Consider the following 20,033-nt stretch of genomic DNA (forward strand, 5'->3'; position numbering starts at 1 on the left):
CCTGGTTTGTAGAAATTTTAGAATTCATATTGATATCCTTTTAAATACCTTAGCCTATCCTGTTCATCCCACTTCCCATCTCCCATGATGTATGACCTCATTCTAAATCAGTCATTCCTCAGTATGGCATAGATCTCAAAATCACCCATAACTGTGTCTCTTCCATCATCCTGAACTTCTACTCTCCTCCTTCTCTCAGAGCCCTTTGCATCTTCCCGATCCTCTCACCCTCTGCTCTTATTTTTGAACATGGGAGACTAGTATCTTGGCCTTGTGTTTCATACCTTTTATCTCTGCCCTCAGTACTTTATCTTTGTCTCTATCTGTGTCTGTGTGTGTGTGTGTGTGTGTGTTCAATCTCTACTACTTAAAAATATGTTAAGATGGTCTATATCATCCTTAAACAGCCAAAAAAATCCCCCAAAAAACAGTAACCCTAAATTTAATCTAACACTCCCTTAAGATTTTGTCCTCTCTCTCTATTTCCTCTCAATACCAAGTTCTTACAAAGAATAATCTACTCTGACTGCCTCCATATTCTCCTCACATACTCTTTATTTCTTATGTTTTTAGTCTGGTTGATTGGAATGCATCTTTATGTTTGAAATGGTAACTGGTATCATTACAGGATATAAGAGATGATATAAGAACCTTAGAAATTTTCTTCATGGGATTACAGACTTAGAACAAGAAACTTAAGAATGTTAAGTTCATGAGACATAGAAATCTGCTTTATATCAAAGCTTCTTAAACTGTGGATCATGAAAAATTCGGCAACAGTTAAAGATTATGCGTATCTATTTTATATACTGTATACTCAGGGTCCCGTAAAAATTTCTCTGGTGAAAAGGGGTCGTGAGCACAAAAACTTTAAGAAGCCCTGTTTTATATAACCATGTCTGACCCTGTCTGTTAAATTCTATTTTTGTAGCTAACCATAATTCCTTGCTATATTCAGAGAGATAGAATACTGTGATGGAAAGTACACTGACCTGTTACTTAATCTTTTGTACCAGCTTTGTCATAAAGAAGATGTGCAATCTTGGACCTCAGTCTCTAGACTTCACTTTTTAATGATAGTGTGGGGTTGAAAAGGATGATCTAGAAAGCCCCCTTCTTCCCTTACTCTTTTTTTCCTTTCAGGGGAATGGGGATCCAGTCTTGTGATTTTACTTTTAAAGGGACCATCTAGTGAAAAGCTCCCTTGTGTCCTCACAGATCAACAATTATTCTGAAACTTATGTTCTTAGAAGCATTTGGGAGTCATTAGTGGGTAAGAAAATTGTACAGGGTCATAACTCCAAAATGTGCCAGAGATAAGATTTGAACTCAGGTCTTCCTAACTTGAATGGCAAAGATGTCTGTTAAGGTAACATAATTCTATAACTTCCAGAGGAAGTCTGGATCTTTCTATAGATGTCTAGCTTCTTTCCCTCTTGCTAGCATGATTTTATAGATTCTACCTCCCACCTTCCAATCTGAGATATTTTTTGCCTGCTTTGGTTTTCAGGCCTTTCAAAGAGATAAAATGACACTTGGACCAGTTATTACTAGGCAATGAAAAAACATCAAATGATAACTGAATGAAGCATTTTTCTCTCTTTTACATCCTCACATGAGCTCCCTCCAAGAGCTGGATCATTTCTAGCTTGGGGTGGGAGCAGCTAAAGTAGAAGGGATATGAAAGAATCAATTGTGAGAAAATAATTATTACTAATGTCTTGGGGAGACCCAGATCAGTTTTAGTCTTTTCTCTCTACCCCTCCCACCACCCCATTTCAAGAGGCCAATTCTTAGGAGGGAGTTTTAATCCTGTTCAGGGTGGATCCAAGGAAAAGAAATGGACTCTTTTGTCTAGTTCAGTAAACTGATGAGATTATACCAGATCTAGACAATATACCTTGCCTTGAGCACCTTGGGAGAGAATCTTTTTGCACCGTTCCCCCTGATGTCATCTGTATAGCTCATTTTAATATGGGCCACCCTCAGGTCACTTCAACCAATGGAACGGAATGATGCTAAATAATTAGCTTTGATCAGTGTGTGGTGACCTGCCTCTATCAAAAGAGGATAAAATCCAAGACCACATAAGGCTCCAGGTGGTTGCCATCTTGGATCACACTCTTGGATGAGGAAGGTTACTGATTAGTGAGCACTCTCCTTTAGGACAGAATAGGTAATGTTGGGCTTCTGAACCCTGTTTGTAAGCCATATGCTCTCTCTCTTAGAGGCATGGCACTGGAGTTTTTCAGTTTGTGTTAAATGCCACTTGGTCAATACTTTCATAATAAATACTGCCAAAACGGGTGCAGTAGCTATTATTATATAAATAGCTATTAATATATAAGCAGCAATATTTTAGAAAACTCAAATTACCCCCCAAATAATTTAATAAACAAGGAGTTCATACACAAACCTGAGCTGGACCTTGAAGCAGAAGGATATACATAAGCAGAAGTATATACATAAGCAGAGAGTTAAAGGGTGGGAAAAAACACATTCCAAAAGTTAGTGATATTGTATGCAAATGCATGGAGAAAGGCAAAAACAAGACAACATTGGGGATAGTAACTAGCCTAAATTGGCTGAAGCAGAGAGAGCCAGAAAAGAAACATGTTATAGCAATAGATGAGAGAAGTAAATAGATGGATTTAGTCTCTTTATAAAGAAAATCTTCCATACAATTAGCACTTCCTGAAAATATAATGGTAGCAGCCTCCACTTTGCTGGTGGTGTTCAATTAGAGGGTAGATTAAGGATTCCTGTTCATGTATAGGCATAAATAAATGATCTCTGAGATCCTTTACAATTCTGTGATCCTTTATTCTTTTTTTTTTTTTTTTTTTTTTGCGGGGCAATGGGGGTTAAGTGACTTGCCCAGGGTCACACAGCTAGTAAGTGTTAAGTGTCTGAGGCTGGATTTGAACTCAGGTACTCCTGAATCCAGGGCCAGCGCTTTAACCACTGCGCCATCTAGCTGCCCCCGATCCTTTATTCTTTAAGGTTGCCCCAGTAACTTGAAGCCAGAATGTGGAGCTATTTGAATGCTAGGCTCAGGGGTTTGTATTTCATTTAGTATATATTCGGGCAGGTGGGGCTCGTTAGCCTTGACAGGCAACCCGCCTAGGGAAAGGAACCCTGATTTTAAACCTCTGCTGCCTTGTGGCTATACCCATATATGGGAAAAGCTTCTGGAGTTAACCCCGAGGAAAAATCAGGAGTTGGAGTCCCTTAGGCAGTTGGATGTTGGACATCACATCCCTCTGGCAACTCCTGCGGCGGCGGCACTGGTGCCAAACTGTACTGGCTCTGCCTCTCCTTTGGATCCACCAATGTCATGGAGAGGGAAAACCTGCTGCATGGGCAACAGCTTGTTTTCCATATTGATCCGCCCAGGCCAGTGCCCTGGAGAGGACACTGCAGCTACTCCTCATGGGATAGATACAACACGGGATGCGGCAGTTACCAGTTTTGAGTCACTCAGGAGCTGCGGCTCCCGTATTGGACTGCACAGCCACACTGTGGCCTGTGGCTCTTCAAGGCACTGATCCATGGTCGTCTGCGACTGGTAGAGGCCTACTACTACTACTACTACTACTATGTGTGTATATATATATGTATATGTATATGTATATATGTATGTATATATGTTTATATCTCAATAAATAATAAATATAATCAAATCCTAATGGTAAATTAGAAATGTAGTGAAAGAATGAAACAATGGCAGATGGGAAGACCAATCAATGATTTATAGTTCAGATATCTAGATTCATGCTTTCTGTTTTCCTTCTGGAACATTATATCATAACATTATTTTCCTTAAAGTCTAATAAAGTGGTATGTAAAGCAGAAATCCCCTCATTAATATACTGTAATCCCTATGCCTATTATATGATTTCTGTCTCTCCTTAATGGTACTTCTTATGCTAAAATATATTATTAAATAATATTCTTTTTGTTCGTAGAGGCTTGCTTTAACAAAATACTTAATTTGTATATGCTATTAATTCCTTTATCCTGTGCATTGCACCATATTTATTTTGATCTTTCATTTATTTTGGAATGACATACAAAGACTATTCTTTTTTGCTGGAAGTAGCCCATGGCACACTGGATAGAGTACTGGTTCTGGAGTCAGGAAGACCTGAGTTCAAAGTAGGCCTCAGATACTTACTAGCTGTGTGACCCTGGGCAAGTCACTTAATCTCTGTTTGCCACAGTGTCTTAAAATATAAAAAAGGAATAATAATTTCAACTCCCACAGGATTGTTCTGAGAAGCAAATATGATATTATTTGTAAAAAGCATTTAGCACAGTATCTGAAACATAGTAGGCACTATATAATTTTTGTTCTCTTTCCCTGCTTAATGTGAAGCTTAAAAAATCTAACTGTGATGTCTAAAAATCTAATGTGTGGTCTCCTTAAATTAGAAGTTTTAGCACTAGTCTTTGGGCATTAAGCATTTATTAAAGTATATTAGGGGTTAGCAAAGAGCGAGAGGAAAAGCTGCCTTCACCTAGCTATCTAAGAGAGAGAATGCTCTCAGTTCCATCGGAACCCCCTGTCAAACCAGAAGAGGGCAGTCCACACACCGAGCTCCAAGTTAATTGGCTGGTCCATCAATTGCCATGACTTACAGGTGATAGACATAACTTCCAGACACCAATCCGACTTTTGAAATCTCAGAAAGGTCACCTCATGCTTTCTTCTTAGGGTGGAGCTGCCCTGGTTCTCACAATGTCTTTCTCAGCAGGGTGGTGGTGCTCTGATTCTCACATTAAAAGGAAAAAGTCTAATTGTTACTTAATTAAGCTAATTATGTAACTTAATTGAGAGACATTAATAAACTAATATATCAATAGCTAATTATTTTTTTTCTCTATTTAGTATTTTAATGTCCCCCAATTACATGTGAAAACAATTTTTAACATCCATTTTAAAACCTTTGAGTTCCAAATTCTTTTTTTTTTTCAGCTCCCTTTGAGAAGACAAGCAATTTGAGAGAGGTTATACATGTTCAGTCATGCAAAATATTTCCATATTAGTCATGTTGTGAAAGAAAACAAAAAACCTCAAGAAAAATTTTAAAAAGTAAAAAACAAAAGTTTCAATCAGTATTGAGATACCATCATTTCTTTCCCTTCAGAGTTGTCTCGGATCACTGTATTGCTGAAAATAACTAAGGTTACTTTGTGTATAGTACATTTCACTTTGAATCAGCTCATCCAATTCTTTCCAGGTTTTTTCTGAGAGCATCCTGTATTCCATCACAAACACATACCACAATTTGTTCAGCCATACCGTAATTGATGGGCAATAGAGTCCTGCCTCAATGCTAGCAAACAGAACCCTGTAATCACCTTCTAACCAGTTGTTTGACCCTTTTATTCTCTATGGGCTGAGAGCTGTGAAAGCAGCTGCTGCAGGTGCTGATTCAGTGGCTCCCAAGGCCTGCTCCTGGTTTGCTGGGGCCCAACCTTCAATAGACTGTGCTCTACTCTCACCCCAGTGCAACAGACCTTCCCTGCTGACCTTCTAAGTTTTCTTTGGTTGGAAAATTATTTCACCCTGTCCTTTTGTGGGATCTGTTGCTCCAGGAATTCTTTTTTGGCATTATTTAAAGGTATTTTGAGGGATTTCAGGGATAGCTCAGGTGATAAGTTGCTTTTCCTCCACCATCTTGGCTCTACCCAATAACTAATTCTTAATTAGTGATATATCCCTATCTTCTTTATGAGCTTAGGGGGAAGTTAGGTAGTGCAATGGATAGAGCACTGGCCCTGAAGTTGGGAGGACCTGCATTCAAATCTCACCTCAGACACTTACTATCTGTGTGACCCTGGGCAAGTCACTTAACTCAAATTGCTGTAAACATCTGGTCCCATCTCCAGTCATTTTGATATCTTTCTTGCCACTGGACCCAGATGGCTCTAGAGGAGAGAGTAAGGTTGGTAGCCTAGCACAGTCCTCTTCCACTTAAATCCACTTCACTCCAAGTCATGACATCACCCCTGATGTCATGGTCCTCTTTGAGAAACAGAAGACAAGCAGCAACAAAACTTAAGACCTAACTCCTGAATAGGTAAGACAGTTTTGGAAGGGTGTAACATTTCTCTGGGCTTCTACATATTACTTTTTGTCTGTAAACAAAAGCCAGCCTCAGCTGGGATGTTATTTCATTTTTGCTCCATCAAGTTAATTTTAGAAATATCTAAGATTGGTAAAAGAAATCCATGTTCTCTCTTTATGATGCTACATATTTTTTAAACTTCTAGTTTTATTTTTTCCCAGTGATAATCCATATACATTTTTAGATTAAATATACCTTAAGCATCATCTATATAATGACCCTATTTTGGAGATAAACACATTGAGGTCCATATAGTTAAATAATTTAATTAACATCACCTATTTAATGATAGACAAGATTAGAACTCTCCTAACTCATATTTTATGTTCTTTCTGCTATACCATTTTCCTTAAATTTATGCTATATGCACTTCAGTATTTCAGTTCAGTAGTTAATTTTTAAAGATGAAGAAAATGCATATGTGTATGATAACATATATTTATATATAACATTCTTATGAGTAAAGGTTAATCATATTTTTTTTTAGTTTCTATTTAACCTTGATGAAAACTCTTCAAAGACAAATGATTGATTTTTAACATTGAATATTCTAACCCATTTAGTTATCTGGAGAATGTTATTCTGGCTAAATTTCAAATATTTATCAGACCCAAGCTTTAGAGAAATAAATTGGCTCCTTAGAGAGGGCACTTTAATATGAATAAAATTAAGCATGGTACCAACATCCAAGGGTAAACCTTGATTGGTATTACTAATTATAAAAATAAAATTGTATCACATTTTGAACTTGTGAAAATTCATATTATCTTACAAGCAGTGCATGTCTTCTTTGGTTATAAATCAAAATCCATACATACACACACACACACACACACACACACACACACACACACACAAGTCAATATTCTTTACCAGGAGTGTCAATATAGTTTTGTATCAAGCATAGAATAAATAATAGATATTTCCTGTCCTGGCCTACATTTTTTTACAACAGGTTTTCGTCTTGGTAGATATTGTGGGTTTGAATTCTTGGGTTCTGATGATTCAGTTAAGCTTTCTTTTCTTTCTTTCTTTTTTTCTTTTCTTCTCTCTTTTTTTTTTTTGCTAAATAGAAATGTCATAGTAAAGACGTAAATGTACTAAAATTAAGAAATGCCTATTTAAGTAAAATACCTACTGTTCCTAGAAGATACCTTTTGCAAAGCAAAGAGGTAAATACTAATTAATTAGGGAAGTCTACCTTTCCACTTCATTAGAACTCTGAATTTAAATTCATGGTTATTAAGAAATATGAATTAAAATTTCAGGTAAGAATGGCTGATTGAAAAGAGTATGGATGTAAGAGGCAAAAAAAGGGTTAATAGAAAAATCTAAGACCCAAGCTCTAATTCAGATATGCTCTGTAAGAGGGATTCAGACCCCTGTTAATGGATAATTTACAAGTCAGGATGCTAGGTTCTCTTACCCACAGTAATCAGTACCTATAACGGGAACAGAGGCAGCTAGGCCATGAAGGCCTAAGACTATAACAATGATACATTGACAGGGTATAGAAAGTTAGACTAGAAATAAATGATAAATGAAGATGTTTTGAAACTAAGCATAGGAATCAAAAAGAGGCATGTGCAGAAAAGGCCAAATTTGTCCCCAGATTTACCTTAAGACGTGTAAATCCCCAAAACATATCTCCACTGACAAAGGTACCCACCTCGAAGGTTGGCTTAGGACCCCAGGAATGCCACATTAGGGTAAGTCCTCCCCTATACATCCCTAAAGTGGAGATTATTATAATGAGACTGATAATCAATTTATCCATACTATAAATATATCTTTCCTTTCCTTATTTGAGAGATATCTTTCCACTATCCTGGTTCTCTCCCTGTGGTCACCTGCAGTATTGCAAAAAAACTTGGGAAACTGAGTTACTAAGTCTTGTAATTCTTTTGGGATGACTCACAATTTGACCCAAATTCTAGCCCACATCAGTATGAGGGTAAACACCATTCAAAATAAGTTCTTGTACCAATAATATGCATGTTTTATCTGTGGCTCATTTCATTGAGTCATAGGCTTTTAAATAATCCTAGCTAACAGGGTTTATATTTTATAAATGAGGGAGCTGAGGCAGATAGAGGTAAAACAGAGTTATTTGTGGCTAAAGTGTCTTGTTCCAGGTCTCACACTAAATTAGTGTCAGATACTTAGGTCCTCACAACTGCCTCTTGGCGTCAACTCAAGCACCATAACCATTTCTTGTCTATCTGATGATAAAGCCTATGAGCCTAAAAAAGCCAGTTATCTATTCTGTGTTTATGTTTGTATACATAGCTATACATACCTACATATATGCATACAGAGAGAGAGAGACAGAGAGAGAGGTGAGAAAATAAATATTAATAATGGATTTCTCAGAGAACCCAGAGATCAGTTTCTCAGTCCTTTCTCCCCCCTACTCACTAAAGTCCATTTCTGGGGGAATGTAAAGAAATTCACTAGGTTAATCAACTCCTGGCAGGCTCACCAAAAACTGTGGGGACCAATTTTTAATTGGGGAGTGCTAGCTAAGCAGCTCACCGCAATATTGGGGCAAGGAAGGAGACTGGCAGCCTCCCTCAAAACAGAACAAGATTTATTTTAACAAGAACAAACTTAAAAAAACAAAACAAAAACACAAACAGGATCAGTAGGATCAAGGGAAAGGAAATACAATGGGGAAAGGGAAATTATAATACCTGAAAAATACCACCGCCCAGGAATCAGCTGAAAATACGCAGCAGAATGCCTGTCGCTTTCCAGCTTCTACCTAGAATGCCCAATTCTCCTCCCCCAAACCTAGAAACACCGCACACAGTCCCAGCCAATGGGATGGCCACTCTGACAGTCACATGACTGCCCTCACTAGGCTTCCAATCATTGTAATTTTGCCAGGCCCAAGTAGGCGTCCTCGAGTGGTGATGACTTGAGGTGCCAGAACCCTGGCAATGGCTACAACCAGTGGGTAGAGCGCCATGTGGTTTGCGAAGTCCCAGGCCAGTGGCAGAGGCATAAAAACCTCAAATAACAATGAATTCTTTACACCAATGGAACAAAAGAAATGGAGATGGATTCATTTACCTAGATCTGGGAAGGGCTAATAGGATCAAACCACACCTAGATAATGGACTTTGCCTTAAGCAACTTGAGCTTGGGTCTTTGACTTTCTTTTCCCTGATGTCATCTGTAGAGTTCATTTTAATGTAGACCATCTTCAGATCATGCCAACCAATGATGCTAACCAATTAGCTTTAATCAATGTATAATAACCTGCTTTATCAATAAAGCACAAAAACCTCAGAAAACACCATTAGAGTCTTCTGGGTTTTAGAGACTCTTTTGCTCCCTTTTAGGACAGTGTGGATCTTCTGGGGCTTTTCTCCTGCTCATGCTAAGTGCCATACTGAAGCTATCTCGCTACTTTCTCTACCACATGACCTGAGACCATGAGAAGTTAGGGAGACATGTGTTCAGTCCTTTACTGGTATAATATTAATAAAATAATAATATGCTCACCATCAAAAAATGTATAACAATAGAATTAATTTCAAAAAACAGTTTGATAGACAGGCAGGCAGGTAGGCAGGCAGGCAGGCAGAGACAGACAGACAGACATGTTTCTTGGGGTTTACCTGCAAGATGTCTTCTAAGGACCACTCCTTAAATGCATCCTAGCTGAGGCCTCTTCTTGCCATTCAGGCCTCTTGATGGCTTAGGGTGGGGCTAAATGGAAATTGTATTTTGTTAGTCAGAAACCTGGAGTGCCCCCACACCAAACCCCTTATCTATTTTTTTTGTTTGTTTTTTGACTAGGTAAAAGAGGCCATTCTTTGCCTCCTTACTTATGCTTATCCTTAATCATTCAATGGGCATTGACTCAGGTAAACTGAGACCTGTACAAGGCCTTAGCTTAAAAGGCCAAGGTCTCTCACTGATCAGTTGTCCTGATCTATCTATCTATCTATCTATCTATCTATCTATCTATCTATCTATCTATCTATCTATCTATCTATCTATCATCCATCCATCCATCCATCTATCTATCTATGTATCCATTTATCTATCATCTTGCTATTGGACACAGATGACTCTAAAAGAGAAAGTCCTTGCAAGTCATGACATCATCTCCCCATGTCATGGTCCTCTACAAGAATGAAGGACAGGGGCAGCTAGGTGGCGCAGTGGATAGAGCACCGGCCCTGGAATCAGGAGTACCTGAGTTCAAATCCGGCCTCAGTCACTTAACACTTACTAGCTGTGTGACCCTGGGCAAATCACTTAACCCCAATTGCCTTACCAAAAAAACCAAAACAAACAAAAAAACAAACAAAAAAAAAAAGAATGAAGGACAAAAAACAACAGAAGCAGTAACAGTAGCAACAACCACCAGCCTCTAATACAATATAAGCTCCCAGATGGCAGGGACTAGTTTGCTTTTGTTTGTTTTTGTTTTTGTTTTGATTTATTCCCACTACTTATCAGAGTGGCCAGTACATAGAAGGCACTTAATAAACATTTGTTGATTGACACAATCTTTGTTGCTGTTGTCATTGTTTTCAGTTAGGCTTCCAGTAAAGCTTGTATGAATTACTTTCACTACTGAGATAGCACAGACAATAATTATTAAGTGCAGACAAACTCTTTACCTGTGTTACACTGTAAAAATGATGCTTAAGGAAACTGAAAGTGACCTAGAGTCACATTACTTAAAGGTAGAACCAGAAAATGACTTTTTTCCTTTAAACATTTTATATCCATCCCACTTTATGTCCAAAAGCTTTTCCAATGGTTGAGTAAATCTATTGGCTTCAGTAAGTTTTTCCTCCTTAAACATAAAAGAAGCATAATGTTGCTAGCATCCAAACAAACAAAAACAAGAAAGATATCTTAAAAAGAACAAAATAGCCTATTAATGTGTACTTCTAAAGAAAATTAGTCCTTTTTATTTCTGTTCCACGAAGGGGATTTTTAATATGTATTTTTCTACCAAGAACATCTAAGCTAACAATTTGCCATTTAAATATGATACTGTACTTTACTATAAAGTATGTTTAATAACAGTAAAATGCCTTTTTAATTTATTTTTCATTTAGTCCATTTCATAAAATAGCAATAATGTTCTTTCAAGTGAGGTTGATGAAAAGAAAATTGCTCCTTCTCTTGACTTTCCTGTACCATTTAGTGTTCTGACAAGGTCATTTACTCCTTGAAACATTCATTTAACTAAAATGTATAGTGTAGTTTTTTTTTTGAAAAGAGAAAGCTGTGTCTCCAGGTGACTGCTTCCTGACTCCCATCTTTATCCTCCCAAACTGCATTAGGTTGAATAGGTTCTTAAAAGGCACCTAACATTTGGAGGCATATTGCTTCCCTTTGGTGGATGAAACCACGTTGCAAAATTTTAAAAAAGCACTTGGGAATGCTTGCAGTGACACTATTGGGGATATATAATCTTAGTGATTTATAATAATACTACTTATGGTGGAACACAGAAATATTTGGGGGAGGTGGACACATTTTAACTTCATCATTCATGCGTTTTCTTTACTAGTCCATTTGAGGTAGAAGTGGACATTGTTCATTGTTAATTTCAATATACCAATTTCATATACTGCTACTTTTTAAAGCCACCTTTGTCACTTTGAGTCTTTTTCAGTAGGTGATAGGTAGCTTTTGAGGAATTCTGAGCAGGGAAAAGATGTGTTCTTAAACTATAGTTTAGGGAACATTGTTTAATGATGAAGCATTGTCCTGGGAATCAGGAGCCCCAGCTTCTTGTCCAGTCTCTGCTTACTGTCAGTCATCTGTGTGATCTAAGGCAAGTTCTTTAATTTCTCTCACACTGTTTCTTCATATTTTTAAAAATGGGGATGATGACCTTCACTATGTCCTAAATCTCATCTAACTCTAATATTTTTTTTTATTTCATCATTCCAAAATTAATTTGGCAGGACTTTATAGTCTCGAACAAGATCGTATAGGATTCACATAAACTCATTTCAACAAGAATTTATGGATTTCTTATGTTATGACAGGCAACATGATATATTGGATAGATAACTGGCTTCAGGATCTACTTTATAATCAGGGTCTGGAAGATGTGGGGTTAAGTTCCACTTCTGACATGTACTGGTTGTGTAGCCTTACTTAGGCATGACCTTTAACTTTCTCCACTTTTATGTTCACACTGTTAAGTATTTCTAGAGAAAGTCATAAAATAATGCCATTGAGGTCCACTACTAAGGGAGTAGACTCTAAGGGAATGAAAATTCCCACACATCCTTGAGATGCTCTAGGATCTTTAACAGTGGATGAAACAGGTCTTGGGAGCCATTGGGAGAGCTGTGCTCTAAGACTGTTTTCCAGAAGATTTCCAGATGTTCAGTGCTAGGGGAACACAGGTCCAAACCTGCCACTGCAAGCTCAAAGTAGTATGCTAGACAATGTAAAAAATTTAAAATGAGACAAACTCTTCCCTCAAGGAATTTATATCCTATTGTCTTGAAAAAATTATGCACAGATAATTAAATACAAAAAAAAATACATAGAAAGTATGTGTGTTTGATCACTTAGTCAAATAAAGCATTTGTTAAGCATTGAATGCATGCTTCCAAGGCACTCTCCTGGGTCTTAGGGTTACAAATACAAAGAAGCAAGAAAGTCCTTTCTCTCAAGAAATTCATATGATAATGGAAGAATAAAATGCACAAAGCGGAGCTAGAAAAGTAGAGTATATGCATAACTCAGATTTGGAGTCTCAAGAAGATAAGGTAAAGAAGGGGGGGGGTGGGGGGTGGGAGGGGGAAACAGTCGGTCCGGGACCGCCCTCGGTTGCCACGACCGCCGCCACCGCTGCCATCGTGCCAGCCTGTAGGTTTCTGCTGCTAGGTGAGGATCCAGAATGGGAGACAAGCCGACTTGGGAGCAGGTTGGATCCAGCTTTGTGCAACATTACTACCAGTTATTTGATAATGACAGAACCCGATTAGGAGCAATATATATTGATGCCTCTTGCCTTACATGGGAAGGGCAGAGATTCCAGGGCAAAGCAGCCATGGTGGAGAAATTGTCTAGCCTTCTGTTTCAGAAAATCCAGCACAGTATCACAGCTCAGGACCAGCATCCCACCCCTCACAGCTGTATACTCAGCATGGTGGTGGGGCAGCTAAAGGCTGATGAAGACCCCCCATCATGGGATTCCACCAGATATTTCTATTAAAGAACATCAATGATGCTTGGGTGTGCACCAGTGACATGTTCAGGCTAGCGCTGCACAACTTCGGCTGAACTTCGTCTTCCCAAGGCACCCATGCTGTTTCCTTGTCCCTCCTCTTCCTGATATTATTCACACTTCCTCTCCCCCCCAGCCCCTCAGAACACTCCAAATATCATACACAAGCCCACAAGGCCATGGTGGGTGGACACCACCATGGTGTGGTGGCAGTGGCATTACTGTTTGAGTATGTTGTGCATGATGATTGGACGTTAGACTAGCAGCATCTGACAGGAGAAGTTTGTGTTGTACCAGCACATGCCTTAGAAAGACAAAGTAATGCAAAAGGTTGTCTTTTTTTTTTATAAATATACTGGCAAGTTGCTCTAGTAACCCAAAGAAACGAAGGAGAAAGCAGCAGCTGCGTGTGCAGCCCAGATCTTGATTTGTTCAAATGTTCCAATGCCTCATTATACAATAAAACCATGAAAATTAAAAAAAACAACAAAAGAAGATAAGGTAAAATGTCACTCACCAAAGATGGGGGATACAAGAGAGGGGTCCAAGTTATATATATATGTATGTATGTATGTATGTATGTATGTATGTATGTATGTATGTATGTATATATATATATGTATGTCTGTGTATATACATATATATTTATGTATATATATGTACATTTATGTGTATGTTTATACACACACACACACACACACACACATACACACACACATACACACACACATACCCTGCTTTTCTAGCAGATTTTTCACCTGGAAGTTGGAGGCCTGAGAAAGTGGTGATGTGGATATTCCAGAGAAATAGGGATTCTCACCCAAAAGAAGTTATGCTAGTTCCATCTAACTACAGGGGCCAACCTTGCTATGTAATCTGCTCCTATTTTAGGTTTCTCCTAAGAAAGAAAAGACTTAGAAAAGAGAAGTAAGTAAGTTTGCATGTGTTTGTGTGTATGTGTGTGTGTACACACACACACATACATACATACACAGTATGTGGTCCTTAGTCATTATAACAAGCAGAGATTTTCTTTCTTTTATTTTTTATTTAGAATTTTCCCCAAGTTACATGTAAAAAAAGAAAAAAAAATTTTCACATTGATTTTTAAAAATTTTTGTTCTAAATTTTCTTCCTCCCTCCTTCCCCAACCCTCCCTATGTATCAAGCAATTCAATATAAGTCATACATGTGCAGTTACGCAAAACATCTTCACATTAGTCAAGTTGTGAAAGAAAATAGATGAAATAACTTTAGAGAGATGAACTACCAAAATAAAATTATACTTCAATCTGTATTTAAATAACATCAGTTCTTCCTCGTTGATGGTTTGCTTTGTTCATGCGTGCTTATGATAGCATCCTGCTCATCATTTCTTTCACAGTTACTATTTCTATCTGTATTACCTTCCATCCTATTCCTATCCCTTGATATTTACTCCATTTTCTATCTTCTTTTACCCTATCCCTCCTCAAAAGTGTTTTGCTTTTTACTGCCCCTTCCTGCAATCTGCCTTCCTTCCTTTGCCTCTCCCCTCCTTTTCCCCATCCCCCTCCCACTTTTTCCTCAGGGCAAAATATATTACTATACCCATTTGAGTGTATATGTTATTCCCTCTTTGAGCCAATTCTGATGAAAGTAAGGTTCATTCACTCCCCCACTCTTTCCTCATCTTCCCCTCTACTCCATAAGCTTTTTCTTGTTTCTTTTATGTGAGCTACTTTATCTTCTTCCCCCTCTCCTTTTCCCTTTCTTCCATTGCCTTCCTCTTACCCAGGAGGCCCTGAGCCCAAATCCAGCTGCTTTCCCCCAAAAGAACAGTGATAAACAACAACATAAAAAAATGCTTTACAGATATCATCCCTTCATATTCAATTCATACTTGTGCCCTCTATTCCTTTCAGTTGCCCTAATACTGAGAAAGTTCTTATGAGTTAGAAGTATTATCTTCCCATGTAAAAATGTAAAGAGTTTAACCTTTTAATGTCCCTCATGATTTCTTTTCCCTGTTTACCTTTTTATGCTTCTCTAGCGTCTTGTATTTGAAAGTCAATTTTGTATTCAGTTCAGGTCTTTTCATCACAAATGCCTGAAAGTCCTCTTTTTCATTGAAGTTCCATTTTTTTCCCCCTGAAAAATTATAATCAGTTTTGCAGGGTAGGTGATTTTTGGTTGTATTCCCAGTTTCTTTGCCCTCAAGAATGTCATATTCCATGCCCTCTAGTCCCTTAATGTAGAAGTGGCTTGATCTTCTGTTATCCTTACTGTAACTCCAAAGTATTTGAATTCCTTTTTTTTTTCTAGCTACTTGCAACATTTCCTCCTTGACCTGGGATCTCTGGAACTTGGTTATAATATTCCTAGAAATTTTCCTTTAGGGATCTCTTTCTGGAGGTGATCAGTGGATTCTTTCAATTTCTACTTTACCTTCTGCTTCTAGAATATCCAGACAATTTTTCCTGACAATTTCTTGGAAGATGATGTCCAGGCTCTTTTTTTGATCATGATCTTCAGGTAGTCCAATGATTTTCAAATGATCACTCCTGCATCTATTTTCCAGGTCAGCTCTTTTACCAATGAGATATTTCATATTGCCCTCTATTATTTTTTTAATTCATTTGAATTTGCTTTAGAGTGTCTTGATTTCTCATAAAGTCACTAGCTTCCATTTGTTCAATCCTAATTCTTAGGCAATTATTTTCTTCTGAGAGCTTTTGTATATCCTTTTCCATTTGGCTTTTCAAGCCATTGACATTTTTCCTCATGACTTTCCTGCATTGCTCTCCTTTCTCTTTCCAATTTTTCCTCTACCTCTCTAAATTTTCCCTCTATCTCTTTTACTTGCTCTTCACAGTCCTTTTTTAGTGCTTCCCTTGGCCTGAAACCAATTAATATTTTTCTTGCAAGCTTTCGATGCAGGAGCTTTAACTTTGTTATTATCTTCTTCTCAGGGTATATTCTGGTCTACCTTGCCCCTAAAGAAGCTTTCAATTGTCTGTTGTTTTCTCTGCCTACTCATCTTGACTGCCTATTCCTTGGCTTTTAACTCCTTCTTAACACATAGCACTGCTTCCCAGATGGACTATCCAGAGCTACAGCATGGCCTAGGGGGTGATTAGGCTTGTTTGCAGCCTGCTTGGCCTGTAAATAACCACACCTTCCCTTCTCTTTGACCTGGAAGCAGATGTCTGATTGAAATCTGATTCTCTATGGTCAGAAGTTTGGCATGCCTGTGCCCCTCCCCCACTAGGTGGCTGCCACTTGAGTTTGCTTTGTTGGTACAGAACATGGGCACCCCACCCCAGTTCCAGCAGAAATTGTAGCTACTCCCCCCATCTGCTGGACCCCTTCACTGGTCCATCAGCCGATGTTCAGAAGCAGCTGAAGATTCTGAGGCTCTGGAGGTGCTACCTGCCTGAGGCTGTCAGAGCTTGCTGTTCTCTTCTCTCAGCTTAAACAGCAGATGATCCCAGTCACCTAATTAAGACTTTTTTTTTTTTTGACTGGAAACTAGTCTCACTCTGTTCTACTCCAGGAATTGTCTTACGGCATTATTTTATAGAGTGCATAGATGAGTTTGATGAGTCACAGCCTCTCCCCTGCCATCTTGGCTCTGCCCCCACAAGCAGAGATTTTCAATCAGAACAAGTTACTCTAGCTTCTTATAAATCAAGTCCTCCCATCATCTGCTTCCAATAGCTGCTTTTTCCTTTAGGAGGAGATAGCTGGGTAATGGGTGATGTAGAGATTTTCATCTGGGTCCAGTCATACAAACAAGGTCTATCCTTGGTATAGATGGCTCCTATGAAAGGTTATTCCTTGGAGGATAGGGTCCAGGAAGGGAAGACAGGGATGTTTTATATAATGTATGAACATTAGTGCCAGAACAAGTAGTGAATCTAAACCAGAACAAATTACTCGAGCTTCTTCTGGATCTAGTAGTGTCATCAAAGGTCAACTATGCTAAAGTCTTCATGGAGAAAACAGGGATTTTCATACAAGGCTGGGTCTGGACATTGACAGCACCTTCTATTTATTAGCTTATCTGAGCCAAAGTTTTCTCTAGGGCAGATGGGCTTTTTCTTACAGATGGACCACCAAATTTTCTGCTACATCCTGCAGTGACAAGATCATAGAGTTGCCATAAAAGTGGTTCATTTCTACAGTGTTCTGGAGACACACTTGCTTTCATAAAGGAGAATTGTGAAGGTGATTTTTTTTTATAAAAATGTTAAGATAAATTTAAAGGCTGCAGATTTCATTTATATCTCAGTTATCTTGTGACACAAAACTGTATCAACTACATTTGTCTGCAGAAGATGATTTCAGCCATCAAAAAGAATCCCTCAAATGATTTGGCAGGCTACTCAGACAGACCAAGCAAAATGTATTGACCAGAAGTGGCTGCTGCATTGCCTACTGGGCTGCAGGACACACAGACTGACAAATGGACAGACATAAGTAGAAAGGGCCTAAAGTTGGGCCACTTGTGCTTTAGAGGTCTGAGGATGATGGGCAGATACATCATTGGGCACCAGACGCAGTCTCTGGGAGCCACGGGAACCCTGGCAGTCAACCCCCTCAGGCATCCTAATGGCTTTGTGACTGATTCTTTTTTGTCTATATATTCTCTGCACAGTGTATGTCTCCTAACAGTCATTTATATGAATTATTGTTGAACTGAAGGGCTGTCATCCATGGAGTTTTAGTACTTTATAATTTATCATTAGTTGAGTCTTTCAAGAGTTGCCTATGCTTAATGTGTTGGTATTTAGTCTGTGATAAATATTCTCAACCTGAATGAATTCCTGTAATTTCTTCTTATGCCATTAGCACCATCAGAAGCCAGCTCTCCCATTATGTATGTGCTTCCAAGACCTGTTTCATCTACTATCCAAGATCCTAGTGGGTCTTATGGAATTGTGGGAACTTTTACTCCCTTAGAGTCTACTCCCTTACTGCTGCTTCAATGATGGATTTGTAGTAGACCTAAATGACGTTATTTTATTTTATGACTTTCTCTAGAAATACTTAACAGTCTGAACATAAAAGTGGAGAAAACAGATAGTAGATATGGCCCAGCGCTGAAAATAAGTAAGGCTGTTATGGAAGAAAATAAATTATGAGAAATTTCTGGAATGCTACTGAAAATAATAGATTAAAAAATAGACTCTATGTGAAGGTAAAAGAGGTCTGATGAAGAGAGAGAACATAAAAAGGTTTGGGTGATTAATCCCTTTGAAAATGTCTCAAAAATAGCTTATTGGCTTATATTGACATTTTTCTCATCATATGACTTATCCCTATTTTATTCTAGTACAGTGTGTGTTACATTAGAAAAATCCCAAAGACCTAGGGAAAGTTAAGTGTATATGAAAATGTTTAATATTTACATGTTTCTAATTTTAACGGATGGTGCCTTCTAAGAGCACTGCTTTTGTACAATTGTGTTTCTGTGAAGGGAAAATAACTAACAAACATATTTAAGTCACCCATAAATTACTAGTTACCTACATGTTGACAAATAAGCAATTTTTCTATAACTAATTGTTTTAGCACTATTGGGTTTTTTTTGTCTTTTGAGTACCTATTAAAAAGGTCTCCATAAGAATTGTAGCAGAATTCTCATTAATCCCAAAATGAAAAACAAAATAAAAAGGGATATGACAACAAAACTGATTACTTTAGCTGGCCTTTAAAACTTTATGAACTATGATATTCTTCCTTCAAAGTAAAGTAAAAGAGGAAATAAGAAGGAAACCTTACAAAGACTAACCATTTTGTTTGTTCATTTTCAACCTTGCTGAGTAGAATATTGATAAAAGAAAGTGAATGTCTTTGGCTTACTTCACACCAGAAAAAATAACAAGCTCATAACTCAACAGAGAAAAGAAAAGAAGCATAAAAAACTGGAGAAGATCATTAAAATTAACAAGAAAATATTTATAGGAAACAAAATTGCTCTCAGTAGGAGGAAAGTCAAGGTTAGTGCAATATGAGGAGGCAAGAAGTAAAATATTGGATCTGGAGGACAGTCATTCAATTTCTTTATCATCTGCAAATTTTCCTAACTCTGCAGTTATATAAGTTCCTTTTAGCCTCACCTAAGCAGCAAATCTCCTTTGATCATTTGATCATTTCTATTGCTTATGCAAGAAGATCAAGTCTTTAGGAAGTCTGATGTTGAAAAATATGAATTTGGTAACTTCTGTTGTTCCCAGCATTCATTCACTCCACTAATTGTACAGCATATATATATATATATGTGTGTGTGTGTGTATATGTATATGTATATATATGTATATATATATGTGAGTATGTATATATGTATATATATATATATACACACATACATGTGTATATATTTATAAATATATTATCACTTTGAAAAACTGTGTAGGATTGACTTTTTATAAAGTTTTTCTATGGCTTTTATCAAACTTGCCTATTATTGTAATTTTTGACAAAAAATCTAATTGGGGTATTGGAATGATCAGATCAGTTGATCTACAATGAAATAACCAATAATTGAAAAATGTTCACTTCACTTTTCAATAAGTAGGCAGAGTTGGGTTTCTGAACAAGTTACTTCTCTGTTTTTAGCATGTCCCTAAGCATGCTGAGTACCTTGGCTTCTCTCAGATGTAATCCTTTGGTATAATTTTAAACAACAC

General features: G+C 37.7%; 1 protein-coding gene and 1 pseudogene across 2 annotated transcripts in view; both read left to right on the plus strand.

Moving 5' to 3' along the window:
* Nucleotides 1–20,033, plus strand: part of GRID2 (glutamate ionotropic receptor delta type subunit 2) — a 1,875,262-nt gene that overhangs the window by 484,698 nt on the left and 1,370,531 nt on the right. The gene's annotated exons all lie outside the window — the stretch shown is intronic.
* Nucleotides 13,030–13,415, plus strand: LOC122731712 (annotated as a pseudogene).

This window comes from Dromiciops gliroides, chromosome 6, assembly GCF_019393635.1.
Source record: "Dromiciops gliroides isolate mDroGli1 chromosome 6, mDroGli1.pri, whole genome shotgun sequence".
NCBI lineage: Eukaryota > Metazoa > Chordata > Mammalia > Microbiotheria > Microbiotheriidae > Dromiciops > Dromiciops gliroides.